The sequence below is a fragment of the Rhinolophus sinicus genome, linkage group LG02 (genome assembly GCF_036562045.2).
Source record: "Rhinolophus sinicus isolate RSC01 linkage group LG02, ASM3656204v1, whole genome shotgun sequence".
Taxonomy (NCBI): domain Eukaryota; kingdom Metazoa; phylum Chordata; class Mammalia; order Chiroptera; family Rhinolophidae; genus Rhinolophus; species Rhinolophus sinicus.
Genome location: NC_133752.1, coordinates 47,835,584 through 47,855,843, shown reverse-complemented (window position 1 = coordinate 47,855,843; position 20,260 = coordinate 47,835,584). Strand labels below are relative to the sequence as shown.

Below are 20,260 nucleotides of genomic sequence, written 5' to 3'. Positions count from 1 at the left end.
ACCTGGTTCCATAGTGATTATAATATTATGGACTATATTCCTTATGCTGTACTTTACATCCCCATGACTACTATGTAACAACCAATTTGTATTTCTTAATCCGTTCTCCTTTTTTACCCAACCCTCAACCCCTCTCCCATCTGGCAATCATCAAAATGTTCTCTGTATCTATAAGTTTGTTTCTGTTTTGTTTGTTGTTTTGTTCTTTAAATTTCACACATAAGCAAAATCACATTACATCACTCTTTCTCTGTCTGACATACTCCACTCAGCACAATACCCTCCAGGTCAACTCATGCAGCCACAGATGGTAAGAACCCATTCCCTTCCATGACCAAGCAATATTCCATTGTATACATATACCATCTAATCTTTTCCATTCATCCATTGACGGACAACCAGGCTGCCTGCACATCTTGGCCACTGTATACAATGCTTCAATGAACATAGGGATGCATACTAGAAGTGGCATTTTGGGTTTCTTCAGAAAAATACCAAGAAGTGGGATTACTGGGTCCTTCTTTTTCTCTTGTTATAGCCTTTGTTTTAAAGTCTATTTTGTTTGGTATTGCTACCCCAGCTTTGTTTGTTTGTTGTTTTCATTCTCATGAAATATCTTTTCTATCTCTTTACTTTCAGTCTGTGTATGTCTTTCAATCTAAAGTGAATCTCTTTTAGTCAGCATATATGTAAGGGTCTTATTTTCTTATTCATTCAACCACCCTGTGTCTTTCGATTGCAGCATTTAATCCATTTACATTTAAAGTAATTGCTGATAGTTATGTAGTTACTGCATTTTATTATTCATATTTTTGATCTTTTTTTTTTTTCTTGTCATCTTAAAGAAGTCCCTCTAAGATTCCTTGTAATACTGGTTTGCTGGTGATGAACTCCTTTAGCTTTTTCTTGTCTGGGAAGCTCTTTATCTGTCCTTTGATTCTAAATGATAGCTTTGCTGGTAGGGTAATCTTGGTTGTAGGTCATTTCTTTTCATCACTTTGAATATTTCCTGCCAATCCCTTCTGGCCTGCAAAGTTTCTACTGAGAAATCAACTGACAGTCTTATGGGAGCTCTCTTGTAGGTAAGTAACTTCTTTTCTCATGCTGCTTTAAGATTCTTTCTAAAATACCCTGTGGCATTTTAATTATGATATGTCTTGGTGTTGGCCTCTTTGGGTTCATCTTGTTTGGAACTGTCTGCACTTCCTCAGCTTGTATATTTATTTTCTTTACCAGATTAGGGAAGTTTTCTGTTATTATTCTCTCTCTCTTCTCCTTCTGGTAACCCTATGATGCAAATGTTGGTATGCTTGATGTTGTCCCAGAGGCTCCTTACACTATCCTAATTTTGTTGGATTCATTTTTCTTTTTGTTGTTCTGATGGGGTGTTTTCTGCTACCTTACTTTCTGAATTGCTGATTTGATTCTCTGCTTCATCTAATCTACTGGTGAGTCCCTCTAATGTAGTCTTCATTTCAGTTATTGTATTCTTTATTTTTGACTGTTTTTTTTTTTTTTTTTTTGTATTCTCTATCTCCATTTTTATGTTTCCTATGTCTTTGGTGACATTCTCTCTCTGAGATCATTGAGAATCCTTATAACCAGTGTTTTGCACTCTGTATCTAGTAGATTGCTTGTCTCCATTTTGTTTAGTTCTTTTTCTGGAGCTTTGTTCTATTCTTTTATTTGGAACACATTTCTTTGTCTCCCCATGTTGGTTGCCTTCCTATGTTTGTTTTTATGAATTTGGTAGGGCTGCCATGCCTTCTGGTCGTAGTAGAGTGACTTTATGTAGTAGATGTCCTGTAAGGTCCAGTGGCTCTGTCTCCCTTGTCACCTGTGCCTGGTGCTCCAGGTGTGTCGCTTCTGTGGGTTTTGTGTGCCCTTCTGTTGCAGGTAAGCCTTCCTTGCTGTTTACACCTCACAGGAGGGTTGCTGATTGGTTGTGAGGACTGGCCATAACTATAGTGGAGGAGCTATAGGAACTGACCCAATAGAGCACGATTTGCTTTAGCAGGGCTCTTGTGCCTGCCCAGTCTGCCCTTTGGGTGTGTCATCCATGGAGGTTGCTGGTGATGCTCACACTCAGTCCGAAGCCTGGGACAGCCAACTTTGGGCCTCCTGGGAAGGGCCCTCCCTCGGGCCAAGTTCAGCTGCAGCCTGTGCCCAGCCTGGGGCCACCTGTCATGAGCCACAAAACAATCAACAGGTGGCCACCACTCTCACTGGGCTTGTAGGCACCTTGAGAAGCCAAGCTGTGAACTGAGGCTGGCTGCCACTAGTGCCAGGCTTAGGGTTACTTAGTAAGAGGTAGGGGACATGCTGAGGCTAGATGCCGCTTGTTTTTTTCTTTTTTGTTAGAAACTGTAAGAGATTTCAGGAAAGTCCACAGCATGAGCCAAGACAACCAGTTTGTAGGGAAAATCACTGGAAGTAACTTGGGTGGGCCCAAAAGTTGGGTGGAGTGGAGTCTCAGGGGACTCACCAAGGTGGGGTGAATGAACGATATTAGTGAGGTTGATGGTAACTCACATATGGTGGCTGCTGGCGTCTGCACACCAGGAGGTGGGAGGGCTTAACAAAGAAACAATGGCTTCTGCCAGCTGTACAGTCCTGGAGACAGCTGCCCTTCCAGCTCTCACTCTGAAGCCAGACAATTCAGTTCCTCCCCATATGTCACTGGCACTTTTTGAGCTGCTGCCCAGTGCTGGAGCTCAGAGTGAGTGAGTACATCAGCGAATAAGTCTGTGTGTGGGCTTTTTAAGAGGAATGCCTGGGACTGTAGCTGCCCTCTGTCTTACTCAGTCACAATCTCTGCTGGTTTTCACAGCCAAAAATTATGGGGACTTCTCTCCTCAGCTGAGAAGTCTGGTGTGGGGCTGGGAGCCCTCACTCCTCTGGGATGGACCTCTGCAGCCAACATATGCCTCTCGATTTTTTAATGGTCATAGTGGGTGGGATCAGCCCATTCTATTTCTCTGCCCTTCCTATCATTCTTGAGGTGGCTTCCTCTGTATGTTTGTAGTTGTAGGGCTTCAGTTCCCCTAGATTGCAGGTTATTCTAAATAATTGTTGTTGTGTAGTTAAGTTGTAATTTCTATGTGGTTGTGAGAGTTGGTAAGCACAGCATTTAACTTCTCTGCCATCTTCACAGAAAATCCAAGAGAGTGTGGTCTTACCACACACACACACACACACACATACTCACACATACACAAAGGTAAACACATAAGGTGTAGGTAGGTTAGCTTGACTGAGGGAACCAATTTGATAAATATATATATCTCAAAATATTATATTGCACACCTTAAATATATGTCATGTTTATTTGTCAATTATATCTCAATAAACCTGGAAAAAGATAAAGTAAAATTGGTTAATCAAAACCAACCAAGCAACCAGCCACCAAAGTCAGCCTGTCATTTCAAGGAAAACAGCCAGCAGTGTTTGTTGCCAATGATAAAATTTGAGCTTTCAGATGAAAATTAGAATTTTGGAAAATTTTATTTGGAACTGGGAGGTTGACAGCTTCCCAATGCTTAAAGACATTTCTGACGTGATCAGTACTGATTCTAACAAATGTTGATTTTTCGTTGTTGTTAATTTACTTTTGGAAAATCTGTGTAACACTTTGAAGTAATACTTTCCAAGGGACCAATGCATGATGTTACAAAATAAGGCATGTGTAATAAGGTCCGCTCAAAGTGTAAGATAAACCAATGAAATTTTTATGCCCATGTTTAAAAAAAAGTTCACTGATATGGTTTCAGATTCCACATTGCAGCTAACCTTTAAGAAATTACCTTATTGAGCTTTGCTGGTAGCAGTTAGGAAGCATATACACAACTGTCTGGAAAGGCTATTAAAATACTCCTCTCTTTTACAACTACAGTTGACCCTTAAACAACATGTATGGGAACTGCATGGGTCCACTTATACACAGATTGTTTTCAATAAATCCTATAAATATATTTTTCTTATGATTTTAATAACATTTTCTTTCTTTAGGAGCTTACTTTATTGTAATAATATGGTATATAATGCATATAACATACAAAATATATGTTGACTGTGTTATCCATAGAGCTTCTTCTGCCCAACAGTAGACTATTAGTAGTTAAGCTTCTGGGGAGTCAAAAGTTATAATCAGATTTTTGACTGTGTTTAGGTTTGGGCCCCCTAATGTTGTTCAAGGGTCAACTGTACATATCTGCTGGATTTTCTTCATATACTGTACGTCAACCACAAAAGCACACTGCAGCAGGTTGAATGCAGAAACATTCACTACATTCCTAGGTCATTCACTATAGAGATTTGCAAAAACATAAAAAAATAGCACTCACTACATTTTTTTTGAAAATATAATTATTTTCACAAAATGTATAATTTTTGCTTATATAGTAGGTTTATTTTTTAAATAAATTAAAAAATTTATTTTAAAATGAGAATTTTATAAAATTCTCAATTTCCAATATAGTAAATATCAAGAATTATCACCTACATAATAGGAACTACTCCAAAGTGTTGTTGTGAGGGTTAAATGAGTTACTACATGCAAAACTTTTAGAAAATGATGGTATATAATAAAGACAATAAACCTTTAAATTATTATTATTATGTCTCCTTTTACTACTTGATGAACTCCTTAAGGAGAAGTGGATGATTTACAGTAAAACACTTAGGGATTTGTGTGTTTCAGTACTCATTAGCCCACATTGATAATGGAGCAAAACAGTTGCTTCTGTCTCTCTTTTCCTTCTAATTCCCATGTGAGTGTCTCTCCTTCATAGATTATACCCCAGAACAATGTTAGCAGGACTTTCTAGGATGTATTATTTTCTGGCTTTCAGCCCATATTATACAGGAGGGCAGGAAAAGATTTTGAGTTGCTACAGATAATCTGAAGCACAGTGGTTACCAAAATTAAACACAATTTAAAAAATTAATTTGGGATTTCTTAAAGTTTTTACTATGGTAATAGGCATTGTAAAACTCCAAAGGAGATGAGCTTATGCTTTCCAGACATATTTCACACAGCTTTTTCTTTCAGGTCATGTATTTTCCAGGGGGCACCTGGGTAAGGAAGAGTCTATTGTTTTCTCTGCACATTCTGGGTTGAATAAAGCATTATGGTGCAGATTGGCATTGATGGACCAGCATCAAATGTCAGAGAATCAGTGCTTTAATTCTTGTGATGCTATCAGTTTCCTGGGAACACAGGACATTTCAACACTTGCAACCTTGGGAAACTCTGCCTGAGTTTGTAAATAACCTTCCATCACCTGAGTTTTTAACCCCAATCTACCCTGTTGTTCATCTTTGGTATGTCATAGGCAAATTTCAGAAGACAGTAAAAACATAACATACAAGTAAATGAGAGTCAACTTGTATAACCTTCATAAGATATGTTCTTATAATCGTGATGTCATACTCTGGTTGAAATGCAATAGCTGGTCTTGATGAGGAAAAATCAAGGCACCGTGTCCAAAGAGATGCCACACTCGTGCATGGTTGCAAAGTATCACTTCCAGGATCTGACAAATGAATTCAATAGCTAAATAGGTAAGTATTATTCAAATTCAGGTAGATTTGCAGGATTTCTTCCTAGTCTCATCAGGAAGCCCACCTAAGGTAGGTATAAAGCAAGATCTGACCCTGTAGCTGAGGGACGACTGACAGGAACAAGGTGGGGCATGAGGACCCTACTCAAGCTGGTTGGTTTTCAGTATAAAACCCTAGTGCTGGGGACAAACTAGAAGAGCATATAGATTCACTGGGAAGAGTATAGGATAGTGGCAGTACAGAGCGAGGATGGGAACTGGAAAAGCAGTGGGTTGGAGTCTACACCTGTGGTTTATTCTTATGTAAGTATCAGTTCTGTCGGAAATACAACTTTGTTATAAATCCAAAGTATGTGAATGCTCAAAGATAGGCTTTTGTGCACATCTATTTCTTCCAGTTGCATTTGTGTTTTCCTCTTGGTGAGTAATGAGTTACAAATAAAACAGCTAGGTTGAATTAACTAATCTCTAAGATGTCTTCCCAACTATGTAAGTCTATAAGTCTGAGTATTCAAGAATATAGTTTATAACTTAAGTGAAGGCAGGGAATTTGTCTGTTTTATTCCTCATTAATTCATGAACCTAGAAGAGCACCTTGCACAAAATAAATACTTGTTGAATTTGAAAGAATGTTGTATATGGAAAAGTGAAAAGTGGGCAGTTATTTTAACTCTCAATCTCTGAGTTAAAGAATAAGATTTAAAGACCTTTTTGCGGTATATGATGTGAAAGGGGTATGATAACAGTTTGACTGGAAACCTGGAAAATTCTTCACTATTATAAGAAAACTGTGATACAGATAGTTGAAAGGCAGTCTTAATGCTAATTTTCAAACTGTTTTGCTTTAAATTTACTTGAATGGCTCTTGGTCTTAAGGAAAGGAAGGAAGTAGAGTCATAAGACAAAATGTTTTTGTTTTAATATTTATTTTTAATTAGTTTTAATTTTAAAAAATCAGGCTTTCATCCAGTACCACTCTGTGGAATACTTTTACCACATGATAGCATAATGTGAGAATCATTAATTTAAGTAGGAAACCAAGAATTTCAAGTTGTCTTTTTCAGAAATGAAATCATTCTACTTGTTGGAATGCCAAGTTGTAAGACCAGATTATATCACTAGGTGTCATGAGTTGCAAATTGAAAGGAAATAGTGTTACCAGATATGTAATAGCTGATGTACACCGGTACCCTAGTTTATTTTTCCGTGTAGGCATATTAATCTTGGAAACTCTCACTAGGGAGAATATGAATTTTGTTTGGATCTTTACCTATGAAATATAATAAAACAGGAAACAGGCATAAAACACTTAGTTTAAGAGAAATTAAAGAAAAAATAGTTTTGAAAAGAACAATGGTTTTTATTAATTGAAGTTATTGGGTATTAAGTTAAAACAATTAAGGGACATTAAGGGATAAGTAGAGTTAGCCCCAGGCAAAACTTCAAAGTGGTGGATTAATTCCTCTCTCTGGTATCCTTAGGAACCAGATGGTTCTCTTGTGGAAAGTCCCTTCTCCCAGCTGCTGCTCTTCCTGAGGTCCCAGCTGCTCCATTTTCACCACTGCGGGCACTAAGTGAACTCAGGTTACTTTTACATTCATCAAAACATGACTGTTCTATGTCTCATGCTTTTGGAGTCAGAAGTTTGAGTTCTTTCTCTATACTGGCTAATCAAGAAACAAACCCATGCCCTCGTGTGGATGGGGATTAGGATTTAATGGGAGAACTAGCTCAGCTCTGTTTCATTCTCTTCTGTTAGACAAAGCACATTTCATAGAGGTTCTGCTCGTCAATAACTGAGCAGGAAAGAGAAGGCATTGCCTTTGGGTAAAAGGCAAGAACATCACCTAGTGGTAAGGAACCCCCTTGGGACACTCTATCGCAGGACACTATTACCACCCTGTGCCACGGAGAAGGGGTCTCATACAAGGAGCTGTGGATATAAAAAGAAACATGCAGTTAACTACAAACCTGAAGGTCCAGGCTGCTGCTGGTGCTGAGGGGTGTGTGTGTGGTTAAGAGATAAACTGAGGCATATTAAACATTTTAAGAGTTTTTTTTTTTTTTTTTTTTAGCAAAAATCCATTCTAATTGGGTAGCATCATATCTAGTAGACAGAAAGGATCTCTGAGGAGCTGTACAGAGTGAAAGACTTTTACAGGCAGAAGGGAGTGGGAACAAAGAAGTTATGCTAAGCGAAAAAGTGAGTTGTTCATTGCAAGGTTCCTTTCTGTCAGGGGATGGAGGGGCTCATCAGGCAGATGACCTCACTGGTGCTGGTCAGATGATTCCTGATTGACTGGTTTAAGATTCCATTTCTGGGAGAGCTGAAACAGTAATTAAGTCTCAGTTTGGTGATGTGGGCCTTAGCGTGAGCAACTCCACTTGGGGCCTATTGTCTTATTTTTATTTTTTTAAGCATTCCTCCTTTTGCTCAGACTCTCAGCCTGAGAGACTTGATCAAAAGTGTAAGGCATTAGCTCTATTTCCACTCCTGCTCTGGAATTCTTGCAGTTTTTGCTGAATCCCTGTGTAGTAGTCGCAGGTCATGATGTCAGGTTCACATTCTTTAAGTTGGTCATTTTCTTTGATCCTTTTCTCACATTCTAGTCTTAGGGAGATCATTTGCTTGGTGGTTAGTGGCTGCAAACGTGCATGTAGGCTTTTGAGAAAATACAGCGCACCAGGGAGAGCACCGCCATTATCATAAGCAGAATCATTCCCAATGTGTGGAGGGCACTTTGGAGCCCTGGTACTGAAGACTTAAACCAATCAGAATCAAGTAAGTCAAAGAAAGATTCCACTGAAGGAGTCACTTTCTGAAGCCAACTGGCGTTCAGTGATCTCATGTAGCTGAGTCTCAGCTTCCCCAGAAGGCAGCAGGAGGTATTGGCCAAAGCACAAACAACCTCTTCCTCTCAGCTAACACATAATCAAGGGCGATCCCAGTGTCAAGAACAACATCTGCCAGAGAGTCTAGGGATTTTTGTTGAGCAGCTATTTTTGTTAGCAGCAGATTCTGCACTATCTTCAAGAGTTAAGGAGAGGTTCCTGATCAGAGCCTCGATTGCACTCACTCCAAGGAAGGGGAGTACGGATCTGCCAAAGGAAGTGACTTTTGAATCATGAATGCCTCCTGGTAATTCCCATTTGAATCTGTGGCTTGGGACTGGAAAGGTGACAGCCATGGATGCCAGTGAAATGTAAGGGTCTGGAGACTGCACAGTTGGTTTTCTTCAGGTTACTCTTGCCTTGTGTCTATTTGTACAGAGCCTGGACGCAAGCCTGGCTTGGAGTTGTTAACCAGAGACAGGTAAATGGACTCTCAGTGTTAGGGAGCCTGAAATGATAGAGAGGAGGCTGAATTGGTTCCAGAGAAACTGAGGCATTGGAAATCAGGGAGAAGTCTGTAATGGGCAGAACTACAGGATCGCCAGCATCATAGCAGTCCAACAGTCATTTGGAGGTTGGATTACCCTCCCGTGTAATAGCCTGAGATATGGGAAAGGTGGCATTATCTCCCAGGTTAGAGCAAGGCAAAGGTAGACAAAAGAATCCTAAAGACCTTCATATGGTGTGAGAATTAGGAAAAGGATGGTGAGGGAGGGAAGGAGGAATGGAAAGGAACGTTCTTGATCTGATGCCTTGGAGGGAAGCAGTCTACTTCAATGTGGGCTACTTTTCTTCCTAGTCAATTTGAGTTTGAGATCTCCAGTGTTCGCACAGGACCCGATGTCAGGTGGGGCCTTCTTCAATTGTGAAATATGCACCCAAGTTTGGACACCTTATAATTTGGCAGCGGTGTCAGTTGTCAAGAGTATTTGCTAGGGTCCTTTCCATGAAACTCACTTTTGCAAAAGCATCAGAGTAAAACAATAACTGTCTGTAAATGACAAAAGACTTAAAAAATGCTCGTGGTTGAAGATCTAATCAGAGTCCATTATAATAGAATTGACAAGAAATTTGATTACTTCTGTGACATACAACATTTTAACATAACTGGAATTCTGACCTGATAATATTATACCAGGGCACATTGAAGTTTTAGGAATTTCATATAATTTCTAGAACACATATTAATAACACACATCCATGCCAATATAACCTAAGAAAGTTTGTAATTATGTATTTGACAATGTTTTCCATGTAACTTAACATATTGAATAAAACCTAATTAGTTCAAAATCTCTCTTTCACAAGATGTAAGACAAATTCTTTGAGGTTTTCCAGGGACCCTATAGAAATCTAAGTTACTCTGAGGTAAAAAAGACTCCACTTAGAATTTGATTTTGGGAAGTTGTCAAAATGTCAAAAGGTTGGAACATTTGACTAAACAGGATCACAGGTCATTATAAAACAATACTTACCTATTTAAGCAAAGTGCAATAGGAGATTTTAAAGGCAAATACGGAAGGTTACACAGTTGTAAACAAAACTTACCTCTTTTAATATTGAGAAGACTGGGTTTTCTTAAGTAATCAAAGACCCGATAAAAACAATATGAAGCATAGTAAATTATTTTGGTAAGACACAAAATCTTTGATTTCCCGGTAGATTACCCAAAAGATTTTTTAAAAAGCCTTTTACAGTCCCTTATCAAGAGCAGACCAATAGTCCAAGAAAACTTTGTCCTTTTAACAGAGAATAAACTGAATTCTAATTTTGCAGTATGCTTTTGATATTAAAACTCATTTAAAAAAATTAAATACATCCATTTCAATCTTAACCAGCTTGACCACACATAAAATCCCTTTCCCAAGATTCCTTTTTCACAAACCTACAACTTTTTTTATATATCCATTTAGATTTTGTTCTGTTTTGTTTTCTTTTTCTCATTCTGGAATAATCAGTCATTTTACTTTCCTGACTTTTCATATACAGTTGTTTCCTTTGACTCTTATTATTTCTAAGTAGCTTTGACTATATTGATTAGAATTCTGTGCCCTTAGAATCCTTTATTCCTAGTGAAAACTAAGAAGTAGTAATTGTGGGGTTGTCTATTAAACTAGCATTCTGAGGATTGGCAAATTTATAAATACATTTTGTAATTTCTAGGAGTATATTCTTCTTCATAGTAAAATTTTCAATATGGTACAAAACATGTTTATTGTAGACACAAATATCTTTAGTTCCTTTGTAATAAGAAGCCAAAAGTAAATAAATTTGTATTTAATAATTAATGTTTCAGATTTTATCTCATGTGGAAATGACCTCGATAATCAATGAATAGCCATCATTTAACTTATCTAGGTATAAGTTTAAGGTTTCAACTCAGCAAAAAGATTTTGGAAACTATTTTTAAGTAGACATACTATAAATCATAGTTGTTGAAAAGACCATTTATATAAACTTTTATCTTGCATCTATTTAATTTACTTGTTTTTAATAATTATGTTTAGATTTCTCATGAAAATTTCATGAGACATTAAACAGCTAACCATTATCTTATCTTGTTTTGCTGACAAATTCTGTAACAGAGATAACATGAGCTTATTTGACTTTCCGTAAACCTAGGTAGAATAAAAGTATTATATTTAATTCTGAAAACTCTAAAGACATGCCAGTTTTAATGAAACCAACAGATGTAAATAACTTTTATTTACCAAAGATTATTCTAGATTATGTGTACTTGTAAAACATGTGGGTTAGTTTCTATATAAATTGATTTATATAAATACTTGATTTATATAAATACTTGTTTGTCTTTAAGTCAATCAAATGCAGCTCTTTATGCATTAATTTTGACTATACCATGTAGAGGTAGAAAAAAACCTCACACATTATAGCACACATACATAGACATTCATGAACATACAGCTATAGATGTCAACAGATATCTTACAGCTTTTGTTTAAAAATTTTAGCCATGAGACTGGTATGATAAGGCAAAATTCACTAGTTTATAAAAGAATAATTGGATCCAAGTTGGGTCTGACAGGTGAAATTAGTTACGGTTACCTGCTTAGGGGGCTAAAGTTTTTTATTAATACTTGTGAAAGAGATTTTTAAAGATTTTTCGTAGGCCTAGTTTTCAAAATAACTTTTCCTTTTTTTTCCCTTCTGATAAGAATTACCTTGGTTCTTAGAGAAGACCAGGTAGAATACTTACATCTGAAAGGGCACAGAGAAAGAATGCAAATTCCACCAACAAGGACCTTTGTTCCCTAAGTCCAGATCTTTTGCAATGTCTGCAAACCTTGTGAGACTAACCCAAATGTTTTTCAATAGGGCAGGTTTGGGGATTGGGGTAAAGGATTGGGGTAAAGGAATTGTTTCTAGAGCCTCATTTCTATTTTGTAAAGACTAGATTGGAAAGCCAAGTACAGTTCTTAACTCCTTAAAGAATTGGGTTGGAACATGAATGATATGAAGAGGTTGCTCTACCCATCAAATTATATTATGTTCAGTTTGCTTCTTTATATCAGGGAGAAGATCTTCAACTAACACAAGAATCAAAAGATTTCTATGTTGTAGATTCAGAGCTGTGTGTCTTTGGAATGTTTTAGTAAGTCGTTCCACAAAGGCTTCAGAATGTTTTTCTTTCCTCTGGGTACATACTTTCAGTTTAGCTTGGGGGAGAAGGCCTAAAACAAAGAGTCCCTATTAGGCTGTGAATATCAGCTTCCACTTTGGCTAACTTCTGACCATAGAGCTACTTAAAAAAAAAAAAAAATCCTTTGAATATCTTGTCAGGTTTCAGCTGGGACAAATAGTAAATATTCCTGGCAGTATTGCACAACCCCATGGACACAAGAGGTGTCCCTAAAAAGGGTACAAAATATACTACCCTCCCAAGATCCAGAGTCACTCCCAAAAGTAGCCAAAAAAAAAAAAAATAATAATAATATAGAGAGACAATTCTCCTGAGAGCTGGCAGGTGGTAGGAACCTACCTGTAAAAGGAGTGCAACCCCCATTTCTGTCCAGCCATATTTTGGGGGCTCCCAACCTGATGGTTGCCAAGCCAAGTTTTCAGGACACAAAATGCAGACAAGAAGGCAGTAGGTGTCCCTAGGAGAGAAAGAACTGACCTCCAATGGGCACCTGAAAGCAAATTCACAAGTCACAATCCAAAGATTGAATTCTTACAAACGTTGTTTGCCTGCCAGTCTGAACTTGGAATGTGAAATTTTACCTGTCTCTGGACTAGGCACCACAGATAAAGATCTGGAAGAGCTGACTTTGGTAAGAGTCTTCATCCTTTTCTGGCTCTACTGGTTTTCCCAGAATCCTGTCTGCAGGCTCTGGAGTGAGTGGGGTGTCCCAGCAGGTCTCATCCTAGTCATTAGAAACTGCAGGGGTGACAACATTTTTTTCCCCTCTTCCTTTTATGGTGAATGCTTGGCTGAGATCCCCTTTTCTCTAGAATGTCTTATAAATGGAGAAACTTATCAAGGTTAAATATTCTCCACTCTGGCCACTGTAATTTAAGATTCTCTTTGGTAAAGTTAACTTTACCAAAGATAATCCTGCTTGTTCAGCTTTAAAACAACATTTTGTTCACCCGAGGCTTCACATTGGACCCCATCCTGCTTAAGTAAAGCCCCGTCTGACCCTGGAAGCAATCTGGTTTATAAGTGGGACCCAGCCCGATCCTGGACCAGGTCTGGTTTCTAGGTAGGACCCAGTCTGACCCTGGACCTGGTTCAGTTTTTCAGTTGGACCCAGTCCTACTCTGGCCAGTTTCTGGGCTAGTCCGCAAATGAGACGCTCAAAGCCTGAAAGCTCATAATACAGCAGCTGCAGAGTTAGATTTGGAGAGGGACTGACCCACCACTTCCAGAGACAGTGAGAAAGCAGCGAACTCAAGGAGCTTAGCAGGTACCTGTGCCCTTTGTCCGTTGCTCCTGGGGGCCACTGAGGGTCTCTTTTGGGTCTCTCTTCTGACACCAGAACTGTTCAAACATAAAAGGAGCCATATTAAACATTTTAAGAGTTTATATCTCAAGCTTGCTCAGGTGGCGGAACTATAGTTTAAGTCCCCTGATGGGCTATTCTATTTTTTCTCTTCGTGCGAAATAGTTCAGGCAGTTTTACACTGAGGAGAAGAACACCAGAGGGACTGAAGCAGGGAGGAACTTGCTGCTTTCTTCTTGGACATCTTCCAGGTTTGATCTGGAAGTTTCCACAGAGGATTGAGTCTAAGCACAGCTCACTATTCTGCTTATAATAGATGGTTCTGCTATACTGGGTCTTAAATAAAATAATTAAACACAAGGTGGATTTTCTTGTTTCTTTTTCCCTGGCCCAGATTGTTATTCTATGAGAAAAGATGGACATGTCTCCAAAGAATCTGGTAGCGAAGGTTTAGAAATGCTTCACTACCCCAGTCTGCTTACTAGTTTACTGAGGAGAAATTTTATAAATAATTAGGATTTTGGTCACCGTTTTACTTAGACCCTCAGGTTCTCCTGGTACTTAACCCCAGGGTGCTAAACATCTGGGGTAAACAAGGCTATCCTTGGCACTCTTCTATTTCACTTTAAACATTCTCCAGGCAAATTTACGAAAGCCCACTCTCCCAGTTACCAACTATCCACAAATGACCCTCAGTGAAAACATTCTCCTCAGATTCAGACACAAATACTTTGTAACAAAGGTTTCTAATCTCTTTCAGGTAATGCCACTACACTCTACCCGTGAGTAACCCCGTGTGCGGCCTTCTTCCTTACTTCTCAGTAAGTCATTCATTTCCGTTTACTTCCTTAATAGTGCGAGAACAGTCTCTCTTCTCTCTCCTTACTCTTAGCGACTGTCCTAGGTCAGATCATCATTTCCCCTCATGGGTCATGTGCTCTGGTCATACTGAGTTACTTGTTCTTCTCCAGACTGGCCATGGACCCTGATGCCTTTGTGTTGCTTTCTCCCATCTCTTCATTTTATCTGCCTCCATTGATTAGCTTAAGTGTCAATTCCTTTGTCAGGCGAAGCCATGACTGACTTCATCTGGGAAACTTAGCACTTCTTTCTCTTAAGTCCTGTAGTACTTTGTACATATTTACAATATGTCAGAGCCATTACTATTGCACTGAACATGCTTATTCCTATATGAAATCTCCCAGAATCATGTCTCCCCAGAATCATGAAACTCTTTGAAAGGTGGGACTTTGCCTTAATGTCTGTGTAGCTCTAATAATCATAATCAGCATTGAATAAATGTGAATTACTAAATAAATGATTGCATGTGTATAGGACTATCCCTTTGGCATGGAAATGAGGCACTCATATTCCATTGGTGAGATCTAGTCTAATGGCTTCACCTAACAAAGGGGAGGCTTGGAAATATAGTCCAACTATAGTCCCATGTTTGGCTTGTCTGCCACAGGAAGTGTGTTATCGAGAGGAAACATGTTTGGAAATGTCAGATACTTCTTTTAAGTAAAACATTTTATTGTTATGTAGTGAAGCCTGATCACTCTTTTTGCCTTAACATCTATTTTTGTCTGATGCTAATGTAACTGCACCAGATTACCTTTGAGTGATTTTTTTATCTGGAACGTATTTTTTTTTATTAAACATTCTACATCTTTACATTAATCATTTAGATGTTTCTTGTAAAGAGCATACAGCTGAACACATTTTATAAATCCAATACGTCAAGCTTTATTTATTGGTAAATTTAAGTATTTAAATTTGATTTTTATACTTAATATAATTTATGACATATTTAGATTTAATTCCTCTCTTATTTTTATTTTTTTAAATTAAGGTTTATTGGAGTGACAATTGTTAGTAAAGTTACATGGATTTCAGGTGTACAATTCTGTAATACATCATCTGTATATCACATTGTGTGTTCACCACCCAGAGTCAGTTCTCTTTCCATCACCATTAGACCCCCTTTTCCCTGATCTACACCCCCTCCCGCTTTACTCTCTGGTAACCACTAAACAATTGTCTATGTGTATGAGGGTTCCTTTTTCTCCACAGCCTCTCCAACACTTGTTACTATTTGTCTTGTTGATGATAGCCATTCTAACTGGGGTGAGGTGATATCTCATGTGGTTTTTATTTGCATTTCTCTGATGATTAGTGATGTTGAGCATTTTTTCATGTCTATTTGCCATTTGTATGTCCTTTTTGGAGAAATGTCTTTTCAGGTCCTCTGCCCATTTTTCAATTGGATTGTTTATTTTTTTGTTGAGTTGTATGAGTTCCTTATATATTTTGGATATCAACCCCTTATTGGAGGCATTGTTTGCAAAAATCTTCTCCCATTTTGTTAGTTCCCTCTTTATTTTAATAGTTGATGGTTTCTTTTGCTGTGCAGAAGCTTTTTAGTTTGATGTAGTCCCATTCATTTATTTTAGCTTTTACCTCCCTTTCCTTTGGAGTCAAATTCATAAAATGCTCTTTGAACCCAAGGTTCATAAGTTTAGTACCCGTGTTTTCTTCTATGCAGTTTATTGTTTCAGGTCTTTTGTTTAGGTTTGATCCATTTTGAGTTAATTTTTGTACATGGTGACAGATAGCAGCTAGTTTCATTCTTTTGCACGTGGCTATCCAATTCTCCCAGCACCATTTATTGAAGAGGCTGTTTTTTCTCCATTGTATGTTTTTTGCTTCTTTGTCAAAAATTATCTGTCCATATTTATGTGTGTTTATTTTCTCCATCTTATAGTTTTTATTTGTCTCTTTTATATGGTTCTTTTCTCTTTCCATACCTTCTTTTGAATAGATCAAGATTTAAAAAATTCCATTTTCCTTTCCACTAGAGTATGTGTGTCATCACTTTCCTAGCTAATGCCAAACTGTTTTCCAAAAAGTTTTTACCAATTTATACTCTTATCAGCAGTGTATGTGAATTTTGTTTGCTTTACATTCTCACCAACACTTGATGCTGTTTGGCTTCTGTTATTTTTGGCAATCTGGGAGGTGTATAGTTGTATTTCAATTTGTTTTAATTTGCATTTTATAATTACTAGTGATGTTGATCATCTTTTCACATAGTTAGTGGACATTAAGATCCTTCTTTTTTAAAGTGCTTATATCTTTAGGCCGTTTTTTCTACTAAATGGTTCATTTCTCTCACATAAATTAGTAGCAGTTCTTTTTCTTCTCTGTACTATTCCTTTGCCAATTATATGTGTTGTGAATGTCTTTTCCTACTTTGTTGCTCATTTCCTTCTCTTTCTATGGTGTTTTTTGATGAGTTTTTAATTTTATTGTGGTTAAATTTATCATTTTTTTCGTTCTAGTTAGTGATTTTTGTATCTTAAGAAATCCTTCCCTCCCCTGAAATCTTTAAGATAATTTCCTGTATTATCTCCTAACAACTTTATAGTTTGCTTGTCTCACGGGTCTTTAATTTCTTTGAAATGACAGTCTGTGGCAGGAGGCAGAGTTTCTTTTTAAAAAATGAAGATACCTGATTACCCAAGTCATTTATTTATAATTTGTCATATACCTCTTCTTCCCCAGTTTGAAATGATACCTGTCACACATCACATTTCCCTCAATTTTAATAACCTCTCTTCCAATGTATCATGTATCACACATTCATATATGTGTGTGTGTTAATTTCTGGACACTCTTTTCTGTTTTATTAGCCTATTTGTCTATCCCTGCATCATTACTAAACAGTCATTTTTTACTCTAGCTTTATAATAAGTGGCAAATTTCTTTCTAATCCATCCAGTGTAGCCTTAAGATGTAAGTCTTTAGGTTCCAGGAGTCATCACATGCCTTTCGTTCAGGAGTCATTTGAATAACAATTTATCACACTGTGTTTCTGATGCTTCTTCATTTTGTGGCCTCTGAGGATTTCATTACTTTTTGGATTCTTAGTATTTAAAACAATCTTTATTGCAAATCAATCTCCCACTGGTGTTTTGTAGAGATTTTTTCAGGATATTCTGTTCTCCGTATGGCCAGAAGCCAAAGCCTCCTCCATTTGGCAAGGACAGACTATCTGCTTTAATGAAAATTTATATAGTTTAAGAGGAAACATTACTGTAAAATTTTTGAGAGAGTATGAGCATGGAGAGGAAGATGGGAAAGAGAAATTCAGTTTTATCACTTATTCCCATCATCATATAATTAATTGTTCTCAGGTCTTTGTTGGTTCTATCAATTAAAATATTGCATCTAATATGGAATATTTTCATGGAGATGTTTAGTAGACGACCATGACTGTTTTCTATAACAAATACACAGTAAATTCTTCCTGCTTGACTAACTGATGGTAGTATCTCAAAAGACAACTTTCAGAAAACAAACATTTACATGTGAAATGGTGCTCAACCTCACTAATCATTAGAGAGGTTGCAAATAAAAAACACAATGAGATATCACCTCACTCCTCTCAGAATGGCCATCACTAATAAATCAACAAACAACAAGTTTTGGTGAGGATGTGGAGTAAAGGGAATCCTTATGCACTGTTGGTGGAATTGCAAATTGGTGCAGTCTCAAAAAATTAAAAACAGAACTACCTTGTGACCCAGGAATTACACTCCTGGGTATTTATCCAAAGAAATCCGAAACACTAATTGGAAAAGATATATGCACTCCTATGTTTACCACAGTGCTATTCACAATAGCCAAGATATGGAAACAACTGAAATCCCCATCAATAGACAATTGGATAAAGAAATTGTGGCACATTTATACAATGGAATATTACTCTGCCATACAAAGAATGAAATCTTACCATTTGCAACAACATGGATGGAAATAGAGGGTATTATGCTAAGTGAAATAAGTCCAATTGAGAAAGACAAATACCATATGATCTCACTTATATGTGGAATCTAAAAAACGGAATAAATGAACAAACAAAACAGAAATAGACTCATAGATACAGAGAACAAACTGATGGTTGCTAGATGGGAGAGTTTTGTAGGGTTGGGTGAGAAAGGTGAAGGGATTAGGAAGTATAATTTGGTAGTTACAAAATAGTCACAGGGATGTGAAATACAGTATGGGGAATATAGTCAATAATATTGTAAAAACTATGTATAGTGTCAGATGGGTACTAGATTTGTCGGGGGGGGGGAAATCACTTCATAAATTAGATGAATGCCTAACCACTACACTGTACATCTGAAACTAATATAAAATAATATTTAATGTCAACTATAATTAAAATATATATATTAATGGGATATAAAGCACAGCATAGGGAATATATAGTCAATGGTATTATAATAGCTATGTATGGTGTCAGCTAGATAGTAGACTTGTTGGGGTTATCACTTTATGAGGTGTGTCAATGTCTAATCACTATGCTGTTTTGTATATCTGACACTAATAAAAAAATACCTTTTAAACAAAACAAAAAAACAACCCAAACATTTATATAATCCTTACCATATATCAGACACCATTTTACATGGTTTATAAATATTAGTTTATTTAATACTCATATAACTTGATGAAGTACGTGTGTTACGACAGATGGATTAACTGAGACATGGAATAATTAATTAGGTTGCCTAATGTCAACAGCTGATAAGTGGGGGAGGAGGGATTTGAATCCAGATAGCCTGACTTAAGAGTCAACACTTAACCACAATACTGTATATAATTCTGCTCATATTTCTCTGGAGTTTATTGTCTCCGAGAGGTCATAGAAGTCTTAATGATAAAAAAAAAAAAGATCATGAACTCTGAGGAGAGAAATAAGAAATCATATAAAATTATTTAATTACCTGTATTTGGTTTACAGTAATTTGGCATTGAGATGTCAGCATGGTTTAGAAATGGACTGTAGCATGCTCATATTATATTTTATTCATTCAACACTTTTGAGTACCAGTTATGTGGCAAGTATTTTGTTACGTGCTGAGGTTAAAAAGATGAATAAGACGTGCCCTTCCACCTCCAGTTCTCACTTCTAGAGTCTAGCAGAAAGTTTCCCAGAACTGCAGAAGTGGGTTCCATTTAACAGAGATATATCTTTTAGGAACTTTCTTAGATAAGCACAGTTGAGGGTGGGAAGTGTAAGAGAAAAAGGTAAATATATATAAAAGAAAGCAAGCAGAAAAAAATTGTTTTGACCATTTGCCGACTTGTTTCTATTTTTACCTGTGGCTTATTTCTGTTTCTGGGACAGTGCCCAGGGATTTCTTTCTTCTCTGCTTTGGACTTGCTTTGGACTCTGGTGGTATTACAGGTAAGATGTGGATGTGGTAGATAATGTTGAGCACACTAGTTTTAGAGAAATTGGTGAGGAAGGAAAAAGAAGATGACACATCTCAGAGTTCACTAATTGTCATTTTTCTTGGACCGTGAAACAGGGAAAGCAAAATAGCACAGTGTTCTAGGACAATAAGACAAAAGATTATCTGCAGTGTGAACACGGCTGCTATGACTTCTCATTCCAGTTGTGTAATCAACTTGTATGTGACTTTGAACAGTTTGTGCTTGGGTATTTTTTCACTACCTAATTCTCAGAGTTGTAAAATAAAAGCTAAATTGAAATGAGGTCAATTAAAGTATCAAAAAACCAAAGCTGATCATAAAATATAGGTTTTCTGAGTTTTTAGGTTATTGTTCCCTTGCAAGCTTTGTATTTTTGCATGCTTTGTGAACACTTTCAAGTCATATAAATAATTTCAGAAAAATTGACATAATATGTTCTTCATGCAGAGCTGACTCTACTGGTCCACAATCAGTAGTGTAGTTTCTTGGGTTCCTCCTCCAGTAGCAGGGATAGTTTTATATTACTCTTTCCAGTTATTGTCTTTCATCTGTCTC

At 37.2% G+C, this 20,260-nt stretch overlaps 1 long non-coding RNA gene across 1 annotated transcript; it reads left to right on the top strand.

The window, feature by feature from the left end:
* Positions 1 to 13,190: 13,190 nt before the first annotated feature.
* Positions 13,191 to 19,677, top strand: LOC141569704 (uncharacterized). Its single transcript, XR_012493468.1, has 3 exons — positions 13,191 to 13,381; positions 14,178 to 14,238; positions 19,617 to 19,677. It is a non-coding gene; the product is annotated as an uncharacterized LOC141569704 (long non-coding RNA).
* The last annotated feature ends 583 nt before the right edge of the window (positions 19,678 to 20,260 follow it).